General features: G+C 37.6%; 1 protein-coding gene across 1 annotated transcript in view; it reads left to right on the plus strand.

Moving 5' to 3' along the window:
• Window positions 1-7,046: 7,046 nt before the first annotated feature.
• Window positions 7,047-19,096, plus strand: part of CPNE4 (copine 4) — a 364,382-nt gene continuing 352,332 nt past the window's right edge. Inside the window, exon 1 of the mRNA XM_054816831.1 lies at window positions 7,047-7,114. The gene's annotated coding sequence lies outside the window, so the exon portion shown is untranslated. The remainder of the gene's footprint in view (window positions 7,115-19,096) is intronic.

Here is a 19,096-nt window from a genome sequence, read left to right on the forward strand (position 1 = left end):
GGAGTCTTGTGATTGTGGAGCTTTGGGGGTACGGCCAGCCGCAGCGCTGCCAGTTTTCCGTGCCTTTGGCATCCCAGTACTGCAGTTTTGAGGTCCGGTACTGGTTTCATGCTCATCACAGAAGTATGTAGCAAATGAGAGAGGTGCTTTAATTACAAACAAAATGTCACTGACTTCTACTCTCCCTTTTGAGAGCATACGTCATCAAGCCATGAAAGGCACATTGAACAATCAAGAAACAAAGTACACTTTTAAATTATGCATATTATTTGTGTGATCGTACAAACAATGCTAATTCCCATATTAATGTTGCTGAACCACTGATTTATGCGGTTGGCTAACCACCCTCAAGAGTCGTTACAGGACTCTTACGCTCTCCGTCAACTTCCCATATTCTGTACCAGACATAAGATTTGCCTAAGATGTTGTACACTACGGCAGCATTGTAACAGCTTGCCATGATCTCCTTCAAATGCCTAAAGATTGATGTAAATATTTTGAAATATGACTCACATTAGAACACATGAGCTTACCATGCCTTTCCTTTAAAATAATGTTCTTAAAGTCTGCAAATGAAGAGGGAATTGAGGAACAAATTATAACTGGAACTAATTATCCTGGAAAAAAAATAAGATTAAAATCACAGGCGGTATATTGCTATTTTTTAATATCCTTTTCATTGTCACATAAACTATCCTTCATGTCTTATATTTTACATAAGATATTTAAATACTAATAAGTCATTTTTTTGATAGCTCTAGTTCTCTGAATCTAGGGCACCATGGTAAAATAGCACTAATGGGAAAATAATTACTTTGGGGAAGCTGATAAATTACTTTTGGTCACAGAACTTTGAGGGGGGAAAAAGATTTAATGTTTTATTAACATACTAGGAATTGTAGAAATCTAATTTCAGAGGGAGGTGATATGATTCGGAAGAGTTTCTTTGGCTGAGTGCATAGAAGAGGTATTGGAGGGGCTTGGAGAGATTTTTTTTCTGTTCTTGTTGATTAGTTCGCTTGGAGGATTTTTTTGTTCAGGGGGTTTATATTTTGTCTTAGTACTTTTTCTGTGTTGTTAATATAGATAGGTAAAACACAGCAAGTAAAGGGACAGCTTGTTAGATGTTTATTACTTGAGACCAAGGAATGACATTTGCATAATGAAATTGGTGTAACAAACTATGAATCAATATTTTCATAGCCAGATTTTAATCAGACAACATAGATTATATTTCAGCATATTTATTCAGCTCAAGCTAGTATTTCAATAATAAGCTATGTGTTTACCTGTCTATTTTCCTTTATAAACTATCTCTGGTTTTGGACATGCTTTTGTGTAAGCAGTCATGTTAACTTTGGTTACGATGCAGAAGAATGATGAAAGGAGGATGCAGATTAAAAATGAGAAAATATGAGAGGAAGTGGAATAATCGTTTTGAAATTATTATTCAGAGAAAAAGAAAACAAGAAAGGTGTGTTTAACAGTTCAGACAGGAAGTTATGGAAATTATGTTGTGCAACATGGTAAAATATCTTTCAGAAATTAAAGTAGATCAGGATTTCATAACTGTTTAATTGTAAAGCATGTGTGAAATTATAGTTCTGTGCAGATAACAGCATTCTAGTTTTGTTGGTAATTTTTTCTTGTGAGATGATACTACTGGGCATTTTTAGAGATAGAGCCTTTTCTGTTTACCTAAAGGTTTGTGGAAAGCCTGGAATACAAAAATTGTATTTTAAACACTATCTTACACTTTTAAAGTTTACAATTTTATTTTCAAAACCTATTAAAAAGGTGAACAAAATCCTCACTCAATAAACGTCGATGGCAGTATTATTATTGGCTCTCATGTGGGTAGGGTTTCACCCTTAGTTTTCCCAATCACTTACAGAGTCAGGAGCCATATTAGAGCCATTCTTATTAAAATAATAACAACAAAGCACAGTTTTGATGCCTTCCTGAAAGATAAAATGTTAAGTTGCTTCAATCCACTTTGGAGAAGTGAACCCATCTTCATTACTTCTAGATCTTTCATCTGAAGAAGTACTGCAAATGTCAATCTGACCTTGTCAGTTTAAATACTGTCATTTGCAGAAGAGTTCAGGACACCTCCAGTCTAGAGACAAGGTCTCTCCTTACCATCCAATTACTGAAATCCGGAAGGAATGAAGAGTTCCAGTCCACTACTAAATAATTAACATTCCACTGGACTATTTCTGTGATCAGCACCTAATCTGAAAGATTGTGGTTTAGGATGACTGAATTTTTCAAGCACACTATGGTACCTTGATACAGTGGAGAGCCAATGCTAGGATTCTGTACAGCAACAGTAAATACAATGATTGTAAATACAACCTATAATAGCAGAGCTCCTGTTATTTTTAAATCAGGTTTATAGCAATACAAAGAACAAGTTTTTATTCAGCCTGCATGCAGCGAGCAAAGGACAAATTAACTCCCTTTCCCAGTACTATCTCTAATGATGGGACAGAATTTTGTGTCAACTTTCTGGAGAAAGGAGAGATTCCTCCACCCTTCCTTGTTTTACAAGAAAATAAGTCCCTGGTAGAATTGGGAGTAGTTACTTCACCTTCTTACTCATAACATTTATAGTGTAGGAGGGTGCAGGACCATCCACTCTGAGATGGACTACTGTTTTTTTGCCATAAAGTGATAGGGATCTATCCAGTCTTCTTAAAGATTGTATCTAAGTGGTACACCACAGCTTAGTATAAATTTAGGATAATTAAGAGGGAATATATGCTTAGTAATTTTATTTTATAGGTCACCAGATAACAATAACAATAACGTTTTGATGCCTTATTATAGGATTTGACTGATAGAGGATAACAGAAAAGTCTTCAAAGGGACAAGGGGGAGGTAAGTGTACAAGACCCATCTGAAACCAATAAAGTGAAATGCTTTTGAAAAACTCTCGTGTGTATCTTGTCACTTTTACTCCTAATTTGTTGCAGATGCCAAAATACAGGTTACATGGAAGGCCTTCTGGGAATCAGACCCACATTACTGCATTAGTCTTTGTTCTACTCTTTGTTATCCCAAAGGTGCATTAAGACTATGCTGACAATTTGCCAGCAGTTCAAAGCTCACATCAATTTTTTATGTATCTTGACATATTTTGTCTAAAAATAAATACAGATAATATTGATAATTTATCTTCTTTATGAGATTAATTAAAAGGTTAACTTCTGGATGCTACCTATTAATAATTCTTTATTTCCTGATAGACTCATTAAATGATAACGTGTTTGTTATCTCAGCTAATAGCTTGATAATAATTGCAGCCTAAGCTAATGAGCTTCATGATACTGTTACTGAATTTTGTTGAATTATTAATAAGAAGCATCTCCAATACAGTGATTCATGCTAAAATGTATTCATATTCATACCATTCCTTTTGGCTACAATAAGCTCTTCTGTTTGGATAATCCTTTCATTTTGACTTCGACATACATGTATTAACTTTTGATCACTTCATCTACCTATAGCCCTGTATAATTCAGTCTTTTTGGTGTGTCTTTTGAAGATAATCTACAGATTATCTTTTAACTGTTTTACCTTCCAATGGATAGGTTTCAATATTAGTTGCAATCCAGCCTTAGTAGTTTATATGGGTATATCTAGTGTAAGTACAGTGAATGTAATAGATTTACTTAATAACTCACATGTCATTCATAGTACAATGAGTCTTTTCATGGACCTTAATAGCAATGGACAATGGCATAATAATTATTAACAGAATTACATTGTTTAAAAATGCGTGGTTATATTTTTTCAAAGGAAGAAGTAAAGGAGTAATACATTGTTTATTGCATGTAAAAGAAAATAGCAACCATTTCATAGAGAAAGTCCCTAACTGCCTTCTCTTTTGACTGCATTTAGCCAGATTGCGTACATCTGAAAAAACTACGTTCACACATGTTCAGTGGAAACCTTGATAAAATATGACAATGAATATTTCCAAATACTTAGTTCATCCTGAGGATGCTTCATCTTAGTATTGCAAGCCTGCTTAAGGTAAAGTGCTCTTTGAAGTATCTGGCTTTTCTGTGATAGAAGGTACTGAATGTGTCCCAGTCTTTTTGTCTTCCCACTGTTGACACACAGCCCATGCAGTGGAATGGCCTAAAACACAGAGAGGCATTGAAGAAGAAGTAGACTGTGGGAAAGGCAAGGGGCCTAGGGGAAGAAGAAATTGGAGCATAAGAAAGGAAGACCGGAACTGGAGAGCAGGTGCTAGTTGAGGCCAATGTCATAGGAGTGGGTTTTGCATATGGGAATCATAGGTTGGATAAAGATCTTAGAACAGCTGAGAGGGGAGGAGTGACCAGTTAGCTTCAAGAAGCTATGCCTGAGAAGTGGGAAGATAGGAAGAGTTGTGAGGCTATGATTTTGGAAAATTTGAAAAAAAAAAAAAATGCTATGAATGTAAGAAGCACTTGTGTAGGGAGAAGAGGACTTTTCCTCAAGACGACTGGTACAGACAACCCACAGAAGGAGGAAGGTAAAAGGAGAAGACTAAGGAGAGGAACACATAAATCTGGCATAGGAAAACACTGTTAACGATATGAGTAGCTGAGAGGCAAGACCGGGAATGGCTAGGGAAGGCGACAGGGACTGAGCTGAGAAATACCATGAGGAATAGGAGCTGAGTTGACATAGGATGCTAGGAAGATTCAAATGTAGAATCTCAAGGAGGGAGAGAAAGGGCTTAGCAGAGCAACAGGCTGAAAAAGACAGGGCAAATGAAGCAATGTCCACAATAGTCTGCTAAAATGCAGAAACCCACGGTTTCTCCAGGATGACTCCAGCTGAGAAATCTAATGCCCAAATGTATTTAACGTTCTCTCTAGTGGAGATTAGTCAATTTAATTCTGTTGCTAGTTACTGTTAGTTCTTTTGTCAGAAATCTGTGTTGCAGATCTGGATATGGTATATGATATAATCCCACATCATAATTATGTGGATTTTTTAATAAAGCTAGAGAATTATACATCTACATACATAAACAGCTATGCAATATTGACACTGTAAAACCAAAAGACTTTAGGAGTTAGAAAATTCCAGAAGATTGGGATTGTCTTTGCAAATAGTTGCATGCTTATGTACCATTTTTTTCCATGGGAACTTTGCCTTATTTGCTCCACAAGATGAAAGGACTCATTGAATCAACATATTATTCAAGCTCCAGATTTATTAATTTCCATATTGACATTTCTGTGACACTCTTCAGTACACTGAGTGTTCCAGGAACATGAATTAATTTCTTTTCACAACATCCTTCTGCTTCTAGTATTTGACTGGTTGAAAGTACATTAATGTTTCTTTTTCTGTATATTCTTGTGTATAATTTCCAAGTATCCTAGAACAAGCTTTAAAAATCATGTATCTCTTAGCAAAAACACACTCCTCCTGTAAAAAAAGCAAAATTCCTATTTGGTTCTCTCCCTGTCTCTTTTTATGGACAGTAGAACCAAAACAGATCATAGTGTACATTGCAGGCTTATTCAATGTATTGATCTATGTGACACCATGTCATGTCATGTTTTATATGCCTTACATACTTGAGAACGTGCTCCTACCTTATGAAATTGAAACATTTAAGGCTATCATCAATTTCTTTGTCAATTTATTTCTTAAAGGTTGATTCTTGTGGAAAGGGCTAAGTTACATTTAAATAGCAGCTCAGGAATAGGAGTGCTACTAATTTGAGAAACTGGAGGTTGACAGAGTGGCCAAGATTTATGTTCAGCAATTAAGGTAACAAAAAAGAAGAAATGCCTTCCAGACAAGTGATTTTGAACACTGTTCAAAGTTTTTCAGAAGCAGAGTGAATTAGTGGGACAGTAGGAAAATTCAGTCAGAAGGATTTTTTGGTAGAACTACTCAGGGAATCACAAGGAGATTCCTGGAACATATCTATAGCTGCAGTGTCTTCCAGGTATTTGAATTTCATCATCCAAACCAAAAGGACCTCTGAAAACCAAGCAACAGGTTCTCTGCTTAGGCACTGCAGTTTTCATCAGTGAGAGTTACATATGTGCTTGATTTCCCACTGCAACCTGTACAGCATAGAGAGGAAAAGTAAGTACTAATCCTCTGATTCCCTAGCCAGGGGTCAAATCTCAGAATTAGAAATAAGAGTGAGATTGTAATGCCTAGTGGAAATAATTGTGAACAAAGCAACAAACAGGAATTATCAACCTTGCCCACAGTACCTCAGAGAATCAGAAAATTCTTCCTATTTTCAAAGAGTAAGAATGTTCTTGAGAATATCCAGCCTTTCCTCCATGAAAAATTGTTCATGAAGCACAGAGAAGAGCAGAGGAGATTATAATGAGATAACTTGCAGGCCAAGCCATTGAAATTATACCCTTGTGAGAAAGAATGTGAATCAGAAGGATTCTTTCGTTTTTCCTTTTTTTTAAAAAAATCCCTCCCATAGTCCAGTAGTATGCTCTTTACCATTTAGAATGACTGGTAGCTGAGAAATGCAGACTAACCCTGCATGCATGATACAGCAGTAAGGTGGTTTTGCAAAAACGAGAACATTTCGTGGCCTGTTAGTGTTCCCCAACTCTAATCCGTCTAAGAACAAGATCACTACCAATAACAGCAGTAGCAATGAAAAGACTTCTGGCTACAAAATCTAAGTTGCATAATATGTGGAAGTTATATTGTTTTTATAACAATTTAATCTCAAGCATTATCTATGTACCTGATAGACACTCCCACCCCTGACAATAGCTTAATCCCCTATATGCAGGCTCTACAAGCAGAACACATTTTCATGGTGGATTTTACAAAAACATATTTCAGTTTCATGAAAATTCAATTAAACAACAGAGTGCCATTATCTGTTTACTGGCAGACAGGCATTCCACGTTAGTTCAGATCTGCTTTGCTGAGCTGTGTTCAATTTCTCAAAGCATTTGACTGTTTCATCATGAGATTTCACCAGAGACCCCTGGCTCCAGCACCATGGCACAGAAAACGGGATGCACGCCACCTGCTGCTCTCCACATTTTGGATGCTGCTGCTCAAAATCTACCCCTGCTCTCCACGGAAGCTGTTTACAAGTATTTCAAAGGTTCGTATAGCTTCATGTATATATGGTTTGTAGTATATACTTCTTATCTAGGCTGCTGTCTCCCTCCATCCCTTTTTTACCATGGAAAATTGAAAATTAACTGCAGTGGTTTTGCTTTCACCTCACTTCAGTCAGAATGCCTAAAAATCATCAGCAATGCTATTTTAGACTATATTACACGTGGTAATATAGTCTTTACATCCTGGTGTAACTTCCCACCATGAAGGATGGCACACGAGGCCACCCTGTCCCTGCACAGCAGAGCTGGCATGGCACACACTGATGGCACAAGGTACATCCGATTCAATTGTCATTTAAACCTGAAACTCCTGATGGAGCCAGAAAAGGCCGTGATCCTGGAGATGTTTCAAGCGGGCTGTGCCTCCTCCTTGATGCAGACAGGTCTCAGATCTGAAAGGTCATGCACAATTACCCTAGAGTCCTTGACTCTGAATCTCCAAATAACGACCGACATCAGGTAGGCTCTCCTCTTCCCTCTGACAAGTTTCAGGACTTGATTTTAGTGAAGTACAAGATTTGTCCTTCAGAAGTACTGGCTAAAATGAGAGCTGGGACTTAACATGGAAAAAAATACAACATTCATTCTTAGAAATTAAGTAGCAGAATGCAAACTGCTAGGAGGAAAAAAAAATACTAAGAATGCCTCACTCTGCAGGCCATCTAACCATTTCCAGACTATATTTTTATTCAATCCATTGTTTGGGAACTCTAATTAGGACAGAACCTCCCGTTTTGTGACAGTGGAGCATGTAGAGACTGGCACGGGGAATCAGTTTGTATTGTGATTCCGCTGAATATTACAATTGTTATATCATGCTTGTGTTGTGATTTCGGCATAGAGCTATATCACTCTTCTAAAAAAAAAATCCAGTGTAATGTCAAATATCTACAAGTAAGTAAATCTCATATTAAACCATTAAACCTTCCTGCCATCTCAGACCTGTTGGATAGACCAGAGCCTGTAGGTTAGGAGAGGCAGCCACCAAATGTCCTTGGTACTACAGGGCCCACAAGCTCCAACTGGCCCACAAGTCACTGACCTCCTTGTTCCTGTAGCACCAAGGAGACCTGGAGCAAGCAGGATCCAGACAGACAGAGGTGAGTGGCTGCTGTCCTCTGGGTAGCAAACTGAGGAGGATCTTTGCTGAACCATGGACCAGATCATTCAGCTTGGCAGGAAAAGGCAGCAGATTAAGAAATGGGACATCTAGGACATTGTCTTTGGCACGTGAATCATTGCTGGTGCTCATGCAAATGATGACATGGTGGAGCCTGTGGAGCAAAATGATGGAGTTGTTAACCCACAGAGGTAGGCTCACTGGCATTCCCATTCTCACCCTCCTTGTGCACAGCCAAGAGGTCTGGTCATTCGTACAATGAATGTATGAAGCTCACTGTGCAATACCAGTGGTCACGAGGGCTGGTCTGAAAGAGGGTGGGCAATATCACCAGGCAACACACCCTCTCCTTGGAAGAAGGCTCAGAGGAGATGGGCACAGGTGCTTATGAAGCTCATGTTATGAGCTATTTACAGTGATAATCAGATTACATCCATGTTAACAACAGGAGAGTGCAGCATTATACTGCAATAATGCTAAACTCCTGCATTGCAAACTACGGACATAGAGAAGCTAATAGTTTGCCTTTTCCCTGTTATTGAATGACATCTACACTGTAAGAATGCCAGACAGTGAGTCATAAAAAGAGCATCAGTCAGCATAATTTTCAGGCTCTATCCCTTTTTCTGTAATAAGCAGAAGCAGTACTTTGGAAATTTCTCTTTTCTTTTGGGTTGGTAGATTTTTTTTTTTCCTAGGTCTTTACAGTTTCACCTTCATTTCCCTCATGCTGATGCTGGTTTCAGTTTTCTCATTATGACTGTGTCATTGAGTCTCTTACCAATTTCTCGGTATTGCAGAGATACCAGCATTTCAGCTTTCAGAAGTCTTGCTTCTGATGACGAAAAAGTATTTTGCCTTTAATATGCTTAAGATCATCTGTAATCAGATCACTGGGTCATTTGGCTGAATTAATGGAAACAGAAGTATATGAATCAGAGAAAGCACAACAAGCAAGGCAGAAATGCACACAGTAAGTTAACACCACTTCTAGCATCCATTTCAGGCAGTATATTATCCATATTCCTACTCTTTTTGGTTTGCTTTGATACAGATTGTGACCATCAAATGGTATATAAGGCATATGGTGTTGTTTTTAAGCATAAGCATATGGACACGTATGTAATCTTAATTGGTGCTAGTTTGTAATGATACTATTAATGCTTGGGGTTTTGGCCAAATTTCCCTGAACTTCTGCTGTCCTGTTTTTAGTGTAGAGCAGAGAGATATGCAAGAAAAGAAACTTGAGTATATCCCTATTTACACCTCCCTATTTCTGGAAAATATTGAATTATTATTGTATTAGACTAATAAAACAGGGTTGGATTATATTCATTAATTAGTTATTTGCTAAATTACTTAACAGTGAACTGAAATTAGCTAGTATGCTCGTTTAATTAGTTGGCCAGCAAGTAAATGCTATCCACTTCAGAGGAGGGTAGACTAAGAAGTTTAAAAATGCTTGAACTGTCCCCCAATTGAGGTGATGTTATAGCAGCCATGAAAAGGAACATGTTCTCTGTCGTACAAGTGCAGAATTCTTTTGTTTCTGCTCTTGGTCCAAATTCCGTTTTGACAATTCATTGTTCATTATTTCTCTTCCACTACTGGAGTGTCAAGAATAAAATTCATGAGTGTATAAACCAATGTCATAATTGCTCAAGCTTTTACTGATACTGATCCACACAATCTGCAAAATAAGTGATTTGTTACCAAAAAAAGTACTGAGCATGTTCAAACTGTATCTTTTAGGAAGCAGTAATTATTTGCGTAACACCAGATATACTGATTTAATTACTTCCACTGTGAATCTTATGACCTGCAGTGACCTGGCCCTTACAAGAAAACTTTTCTAGGCACAAGTAAGATTGAAGTCAAGAAAGGTGTAGGACATACTCTATACAGAAATAGCCTAAAACTGAATTGTTAGTTTCTTGCGTTTGAAATTAAGCATTTTCGTAGTCATGAAAATAAATTGAAGTATTTATTTATTTATTTTCTGTTCTTTTCTTCTGTAAAAGTGACTAGCAATTATGTCTTTGAATATAACTTGTTTTTCTCTCTGACCAGTGTTTAGAGACCTGGTGCATTCAGTTTTTTAGGAACACTTACACAGCTTTTGACAGAAGCACAGACTGATGACTCAGCACTTGGCAGATAAGAGACAAACTGTTCAGTCGTGGCCCTAAATTTTAGTTCAACCAGTAAACAGGGGCACAGCATGGACTTTGCTGATTAAAAGCAAAACTAAAAAACCTGAAGCTAGATTTGACAATGTTCCAACTTGTAACAAGCTCATCACATGGGATTCTGTTTCCTTTTACTTTCAGCTCCTGATAGCTATTGGCTTCAGGCATCCCAATACAGAATAGTACTGTTTCATTGTGGGGTATTTTTTTTCCCTTGGAGGGGTTTATTTCCTCCTCTCAAGTTCCTAGACAGACTTAATACCCCTGCACAAAATTTAAGATGTTTGTATCTTACCAGTTCTTTGCTTCACTGCTCATGCCTTTATCAGCTAGGAGAACCTACCTCTGCAAGCCTTTGCTTATACAAGTACTCTCAGTGTGAGCAATCAGAGTCACTGGAACTATGGATGTGTGATGAGTAATGACACAGGTGAGGATTTCCAGGAGGTGGCTACAGGTATATTGTGTATCTTCACATTCCCTTGGCTATTTTTGCATCATATATACTCTTGTGTGTCCTTTCATCATGCGTTGTCTGAATGTACTTCAGGCAGCATTGCTCTGTATTACAAAAGGCAACACAAAGTTAGTAATCAGTTTCTGATCATTAACTTCAGCTCCTCAAGAAATGTGTTTTTAAATGTGCTTTACTACTTAAAAGCAGTATAAATTTGTTGCAACAGTTAACTTGCTTTCAGTATAACATGATTTTCAGTAGTTAAACTAGTACAAGATCTTGAAGGAAAACTTGGAGGTAGGAATTTCCTTGCCATGAGACATTTCTCAAATTACTGCAATCTTCTCTAGTAATAGTTTGGGGTATTTTAGAATTTTTATGTTCTAGATTTTCCCTAAATTAGAAAACTCCAAAGTTTCAAGCTTGCTAGGCCAGAGAAATCTGCTTCTAGAACAAGTATATCTCATTGATTTCTGACTGAAAGCTTGCATCTGTGTGTGACAACAGAATTTGACTTCAGATGACAAAATGCTGAAAAATTCTCAGCTGAAATTCCCATTGTCAGACTGAGTGGCCAGATATGATGGGATGGATTCATCACTGTAATCAACAAAAAGTGAGAAAATGCTGGTGGAAAGTCTGTGGTCAGCATGGAAATTGAGTATAGCAAAGCTAAGCCTGTAATCAACAGCTAGACTGACCAAAGATATTTCTCCTCATGTTCTTCCATTTATGGGTTCTGTTGCATTAGCTGACTACAGGAACTTAGCACAGGTTAAGATGAACACAGACTAACAGAAGATCAGAAAAATGTAATCATCCTCTGAAGTTTAGACATTGAATATGGCCAAATAGTAGTTTTTGTCTGTGAAAAAAAATTGCTGATTAATCCCTGAGTCAAGACTGTAGTAAAGTCTTATATTTTCCGAGGCAGCAAGATATGTTCATTTGACACTAACCTACCTATCATCTTCCTGCCTGTGTTATCTAGAAGAAAATTGTTAATAATCTCTTTTCTACTCCTTAAAAAAAGAGGTTAGATCTGGAGGGGCAGAACTGGCCTTTTAACATCCGAGATGAATTTGGCCCCAGATTCTGAAGCATGGAAGAGGGCTAAATCCCGTTTAAAACAACCTTTCTTACGGTTTAGGTGGAAAGCTGCAAACACAGAGAGCTTGTATAGGCAGTAGGTGGCAGACTGCTCCCAGCAATCAGTAGGAAGTTGTGACTCAAGCCTTTAATGTCCACAGGGCTGTAGTTAAAGGTGATATAGAGAGAGAAGTAAATGTGGAGAGACTCCTAAGATTCAGACAGACTGCCTACTTTTTATAAAGCATGCCAGGGATACTCCAGTCAGCACTTGCCAGGAGAGGGGATGTTGCTTCTCCGCACCCTGCGTTATCAGTTCCTAAGACAACTGGCAGCTTACCCTGCCTTGCAGCAGTTGGGTCACCTGGATCTGGCTTTGGAGGGTTTGCCACTGTTGGCGGTAAGCTAGTGCTCTCATGGGTTTGCCACCGCTACAGAACAATTTGCCTGTAGTTTACTCGCTACTTGGAAATCCCTCTTAACTCCAGATACCTCAAGGAGTTTTTTAACCAAAACAGAGTTTAACATGTGAATAATTATGTCTGAAGATGTCTGCAGATAAACCAAGACCTCCACTGCTCTCTGCATACATGTGACATAAATATGTCTAAAGTATTCTCCAAACAGCAGATCATCCCATGAAAATAGCTTCTGTACAGTACCAAAAAATCTGGGATCCAGTCTTTTTACAAAGTTTTTTTCATGCTTGCTCTTCCATAAATGCTGCTAACCTGGAACAAATCTACTTTTCTCTGTTTAGCAGATTTTTTTCACACTTAAATTCACCTTGAGGTGTTTCCACAATGCCCTGCTGCTAATAATTAATGCACTTAGGGAAACACCTGGTCCCTTTTGTCTCATATGTTTCATTGCAAGGGAAGATTGTGGTGCTTCCACAAACTGTCTCTCCCATCACATTTGTTTTTCATGCCTTTATTTTGCTGACTGTCAAAGGCTCTATCTAGTATATACTGAGACATTTCATTACCCATCTAGGACTAGGCTGTTGTATCAAAGTAGAGGACTGCCAAAGATTGTTGAAAACCACGCAACCCAATGGTTGGTAAACACTTGGGGGAGCTGCCCATCCACTATGCAAAAAGATTGGATCTGATTTATGGAATGATATGGTTAACATTCACCAGATTATCTAGAACTACTTTTGTCATCGGACAAGATTTAAAAGCAATAGAATCTATAAGCATAGATTTTCATAATGGAAAAATCATTATGAAACTACAAAATAACCAAACATTATGGAAATTGTATTTTTATTAAGATTATGCTATTTTTAAAATTATACTTCCTCAGCTGCTTCTATATTTAAGATGGCTTCTGAGACTGATCCTTCAGGCTCTGCTAATGGTTACTGGGACATCACATGGGTATGCAGAAGCTTAGTTCTTTTCTTTCTGCTTTCCTTCTCAGGCTGTTTACCATTTCTACTGCATGCTTTTGTTAGGCTAAGATTATGCCATTAGTCTTCAAGATAATTTCTCACGCTTGTATCTTCCTTAAAACATGATGGAATAACTTTACAAATTATACATCATGAAACATATGGATGTCTTGAGTTCCTTTCCATTTGCAGTGTTAGCTTGCTATCAGTTCTGCATCAGTTGCTTAGCATATAGATGAAAGATTGGTTTGAGAATGGGGGGTCCAGCTGTGTTCCCCCTCCTTCCTCCCTCATACACACTTACTCAGACTTAGGGAATTCTTGAGTGATCCTGTCACAGCAAAATTTACTAGGGCTCAACACACATGTAAGCACATGGCGGAAAACAAAAACATCTCTGAGAAGAACAGAAAGAGTAGTTTCAGGACCATCCCAATCATTTCCTGACAGAAGAGCTCATTTTCAAAAGTGTTAGATTTTATTATTAGAAACCTCTCAAAATCATACTGTTCTATGACCATTCCTATAGTATTTCCAGTTGTCTTAGGATTTGTTTTGAACGGATAAGAGTCTGTAGCATCCTTCTATCTCAGCAATGCAGTTCTTTTAAAATTTATCATGGTTATTTCAGGATATTTGGTATCTTTCTTGAGCAGTCAAGTCCTATCATCATCAAGAACCTCTGTGTTTTCTCTGATAACAAAAATACTTAGGACTACATTCCAGAAAGATACTTCATTATAAAATGACATGCTCAAGAAGAGTAGGAGTGTGTTTGTACTCTCCAAAGTGGCAGTTACTTCATTGAAATAAAGAAGAAAGTTTGTTTAGAGTGCTTAGTCTGCTTTTGATAATGCAAGCTATGGTTATGAAAATCTCCTAGCATTTTGTTCAGAGATACTTGTCTAAAGCATCAGGTAAATAATTATTAAGTAATTGTACTCTTGCCTGCAATTCTGCAGAAAATAGGATTCTTCTTAAGGCTTGAGACAGTCATTAATGACTACAGCACCTCATGGTGGAGAATGGTCATCTTTACAGAGATTTGGTATTCAAATCATAGTGAAACATCAACCAGACAGCCAGACCAACAAAGACAGCTGCAATTCAGCTAATGGCTTTTTTACAATATTCATATTACTGAATGTGTGGTCAGAAAGGGAACAATATAAATCAATAGAGACTATACTTTAGTACATACAGTAAGGTTGAGTGTGGTAGTTAGAATGAAGAGTTGAGAGGACTCAAAACCCATTTGGTTCACATCTGTGACCAAATAGTTTTGGTGACTAAAACATGTAAGAGTAAGCAACAGCAGCTTGTATTTCTCACTACAGTTTAATATATTTGTTGTCCTTCACCTCCATCCTACCAGTAGTTCAGAGATGAGGGCAAATAGCCATACAAGAGAAGACAACTCAGTAATTGCTCTGGAGATAGGCTACCCACCACATAGTGCAGCTTAATATATCCTGTCTTTGCATCTTTCCAAACAGTGAAGTGTGAAAAGTGAAGTGAAAATTAGGCTTTCATTTGTCATAAGGAGATTTTCATGTACTTATTTGAAGGGTCTTAACTTACAGACTAAGGTGGTTTTGATCCACATCTTCCTTTACCAAGAAAAGAGGAGTTATCATTTTTTTGGTGCATAAATGGATATTATGCACAATAATCCTTCCACCAGGATATTAGAGAGTATAATATAAGATTCTCATGAAGGGCTGCTTATATCAGTAGCAAATGTTCTTGTCTTTTTACAAGTATAACACGTGTGTTTGTATTGTTCATTTACCTCTTCTGCCCTGGAGGAGGTGGTCTGTACTGTAGAAGTACTTCTGTATTAATTTCACAAGTGAAGAAGCTGTCATACAGCAAACAGTAATTTACTAATCGCATCCATTTTAATCTTAAGTGCATATGGCTCAAAACTTCTGAACAAGAAGTAGGTTTCATATCTGCTTCAGCTTTTGCTGCTTCCTGAAAAGCAGCCAGGAGAAGCTCTGAGAATGCCTTAGAGTGGAAAGAATAGGGGAGCTCCATTTCCAAGAAGTACTGGAAATGTCCTCGGTCAGCTCAATAGTTCTGGGTATTACAGAATTTTGCTAGTCTTCCTGTAATTCTTGATTCAAATGCTATCAAGACTAGTAGTTTAGAGAATGGAGGACATGTTCTTACCTATTTGGGCCTTAATTTATAGGTTTTTGAATCCATATATCCTTTTAATTCTCATCTTCCTAAAGAAAAGGCTTTATGATCATCCTACATCTTACAACCTTTATTTCCATATGAGCTAGCAGAATTGCTATGTCCTTTGAAGTCAAGGGCTCCCTATAGGATGAGGGCAAGAGCTCTAGCTGCCATAACCAGAGCACAGAGAAATTACCTGGTTTTGACATGGACATGACTTCAGCTAAATATAGAGAAAGAGAGATGGAGCCAGGACCATTTGCTTTTGCCACTATCTATTTTGAATTGATAAATGGTATCTTTCTTCTCTCTATGATTTTTTCAAAAGGTCACAGGAACCTCAGTCTGTAGGATGGGTTAATCTGACAATGTACTATCAGTCTCAGGAGAGGAAGTGCTGTCATTATTCTACTTTAAGAGGAATTACAGAAATTAGCACAACTGGACTTTGGACATGTCTTTTTAACTGTCTTTCCAACTGTACCTGATCTCCTAGATGTGGTCTTGCAGGCCTTGCCAGTGCTAAAATCCCTTTGGAAGTGAAGTTGCCTAGTCATAGAAGAGACCACGTAACACAATAGTTCAAATGATTTGCTATTATTTCAGTAGCAACTCATGTTTATTTATTTGAGTGTTGATACTTAGCAACTTCTGATGAAGAAGCATTATGGTCTAAATCAATAAAGCTAGCCCTTCATAGGTAAATGTCCACCTTTCATCTCCATCCTTCTTGATAAGAAATGCTTTAAGGAGTACAATAATTTCAGCTATTTCATGCCAAGAATACAATCCTATGCAATATTGCTGACATCACCTCAACATGGATTTGTAAGGGCCAAGGTTATATGCCTAAGAATAAGCCAGCCTCTACCCTCATTATCACTCTCAAATTCTGTCACTGTAAATCTTTATTCTTTTTTACAGTAGAATTTTTAGAATTTTTTGTTTGTGGAGAAAAATTTAGAAACGTAGCCTTTGTCTTTTGGGGTCTAATCCAAACTGAAGATTTTTTGGACTGAACAAATTTATTTTTTTTTTAGTACAGTGTATTTTTTATTTTGTTTTCTGTATCTTAGCACACCTAAGAGAAAGTATTTAAGTGAGAAGGAATAATATAATTTGGATCAAATGTCCCTATATTACAGGTACAAATGAGTGCTTCAGATTGAGCCTGTGTTACTCTCAAAGTCAGATAGCTATGCTGTGCTGACCCAGTGTGTGCAATATTCAGGACTGTGAATAAACAAGTTCCAGAATGAAATAAATTCAGTAAGAAGAGGTTGTTGCAAACTGAGCTGAGAAGTGCTGTGTATGCACTGCTGCCTACCATATACACCAGAAAACCCTGCTGCAGAGCTGCTAGTTGCAACTGTAATTATTGTCGAGGCAGATGATGTCACTGCTAGAGGGCAAATGGAAGAGCTTGATGTCAGTGTTGTTCATGTCAAAGCATCAGTGCTTTAAAAATCTGTTCTTACAGAAGGAGCAAACCTGAAGATTCACTTTTGTTTGGAAACTAGGCATACTGAAAGCTCCATTATTTTTCACTCAAATACAATTGCAAATGTGAATTGTTTCTTTAATGTACTTTATTGCAGTGCTACAAGTTGCTTGGAGACAAGACATTTTCTAGCCAAAATCAGTCTGCAGATTATACTAAGCAAATTGTAAATACGGTTGAAAAATTAAAAAAGCCACAAGTTTATCTGACATTTACAACCTTTTACTCCACTGGAGAAATTATACTTAATTTAATCACAGCAAGACAAAGTGTCTTTACTATGAGATTCAGGGCCTACATTACTAACGTATTACATCTTTATTGTACCATCATTAATTCTGCAGTTACATCATCTGAACCTATCTATTACATTCTGTGCAACTTGTGTTCACTGGATCCTTTCTAAAAGTGCACAGACATTTTCAAGTATCACTATCTGTTAAAAAAAGGTGTCCCTACAATAAAATTACTTCGTGACAGCTCCTGCCACAGCTAGAATTGCCTCATTTCCTGAAATTCTCTGTAATAGCTTAGACTTGAGTAACATAAACCACAAAAGATGTCTCAGACACTTCACATTTTACTTTCTGTCTGGATGTACTTTTTTTTGTAAGAAGCAATCTTGGAAAAAACATGCCCCGTTCTACTTCTTGTGGAGTGCAACCGACTGACTTTCTAATATCTCAAAAACAGTTCTTACTGCACATTATCAGTCAGTGATACATCTTCACTTGTCAAGCATCTGACTGCCTCTAATAAAAGACATACTCAATCTATCCTTAAGTGAGTACCAGCAGCACTGTGGTCATGGTAATACAGAGCTCAGCGTCAGGTAATCACTGAGTGTGTGTGTGTGTGTGTATATATATGTATTCAGGAGCCAGGATCAGTTTTGCAGTTTTGTCCTGAGCTTTTCTCCACTGTCAGTACACTAATAGTAACCAGCTCAGGCTTGTTTCCAAGAGCTGCTGTAACATGCTGTAACACTTTTGACTGCGATATAGACATTCCTTTAAGTTTTTGCACCAAGGATCGGAACTATTAGCTACAATGTGAAGCTTGTACATCCAAAACATCTGATTTAAGGATAGACTTTCATCTTTTTGACAGCTTTGCCCCAAATTGTTATACGATAAAACATCCTTACCCTGTAAGAATCAAATCTATCACTTGATTATGATATTTCCTAAAATAGATAAAATGGAAATGTCAGGGATACTAGTAAAAGCTTTTTCCTGAGGGGGAAATACTGCTTCAGAAGGTGGACACCTCAGTAGCTGAAGTTTGGAAAGTGCTATATGCCCACAAGCCTTTGCTAGTCTGTTTGATTTATGCTATTTAGTATCAATCCATCTAACTACATCACATTTTAAATGTATAATAGCTGTAATATTGATGGCTGATCTCCTGATCAGTGGTAGATCACCCAAGCTCCTGGGGTCCAAGTTGCAACGCACAGATGTGAGTCAAAGTCAGTCCAGAAGCAGCGTATTCACATTGATGTGATGCTACCTACGCGTGATCTAAGTAACTCCATCTCTCAGCTTTCTTTGGGCTTCTGCACCTCTACAGGACTCAATAGCTTGAGCATATGATTGCTTATTATATCTGTTGGGCTGAACCTGCTGTTGACACCTGTCTGTATAGTTGTCTTGATTTTTAAAAAGGCTTCTCCATGGTAATGTAATTCACAGTATCCTCTGCAGGACTACAGGATAAAAAAATTTTGATTCAGCCCTTGAAACCTATGATGATAAGCAGTATTTTACACAGCAATATTAGTGCTTATGATGCTAGTTTATGATACTAGAGAGCAATTATGGAAACATATTCCCTGCCCTTAGGAGCTTACAATCTAAACAAAACATACTGCACAGAAGAGGTCAACATACAAAAAGCAGAATCATTGTTTTCTTAATTTCAGTGCAAGTCTTGCTAACATAAGGGATTTTGAACAGAGAAAGGAGCTAAAGGAGTTATTGTAAATGAAAGTGAAAGGTGATGAATAGAGTGATAGCTTG

The sequence above is a fragment of the Grus americana genome, chromosome 2, assembly GCF_028858705.1.
Source record: "Grus americana isolate bGruAme1 chromosome 2, bGruAme1.mat, whole genome shotgun sequence".
Lineage (NCBI taxonomy): Eukaryota > Metazoa > Chordata > Aves > Gruiformes > Gruidae > Grus > Grus americana.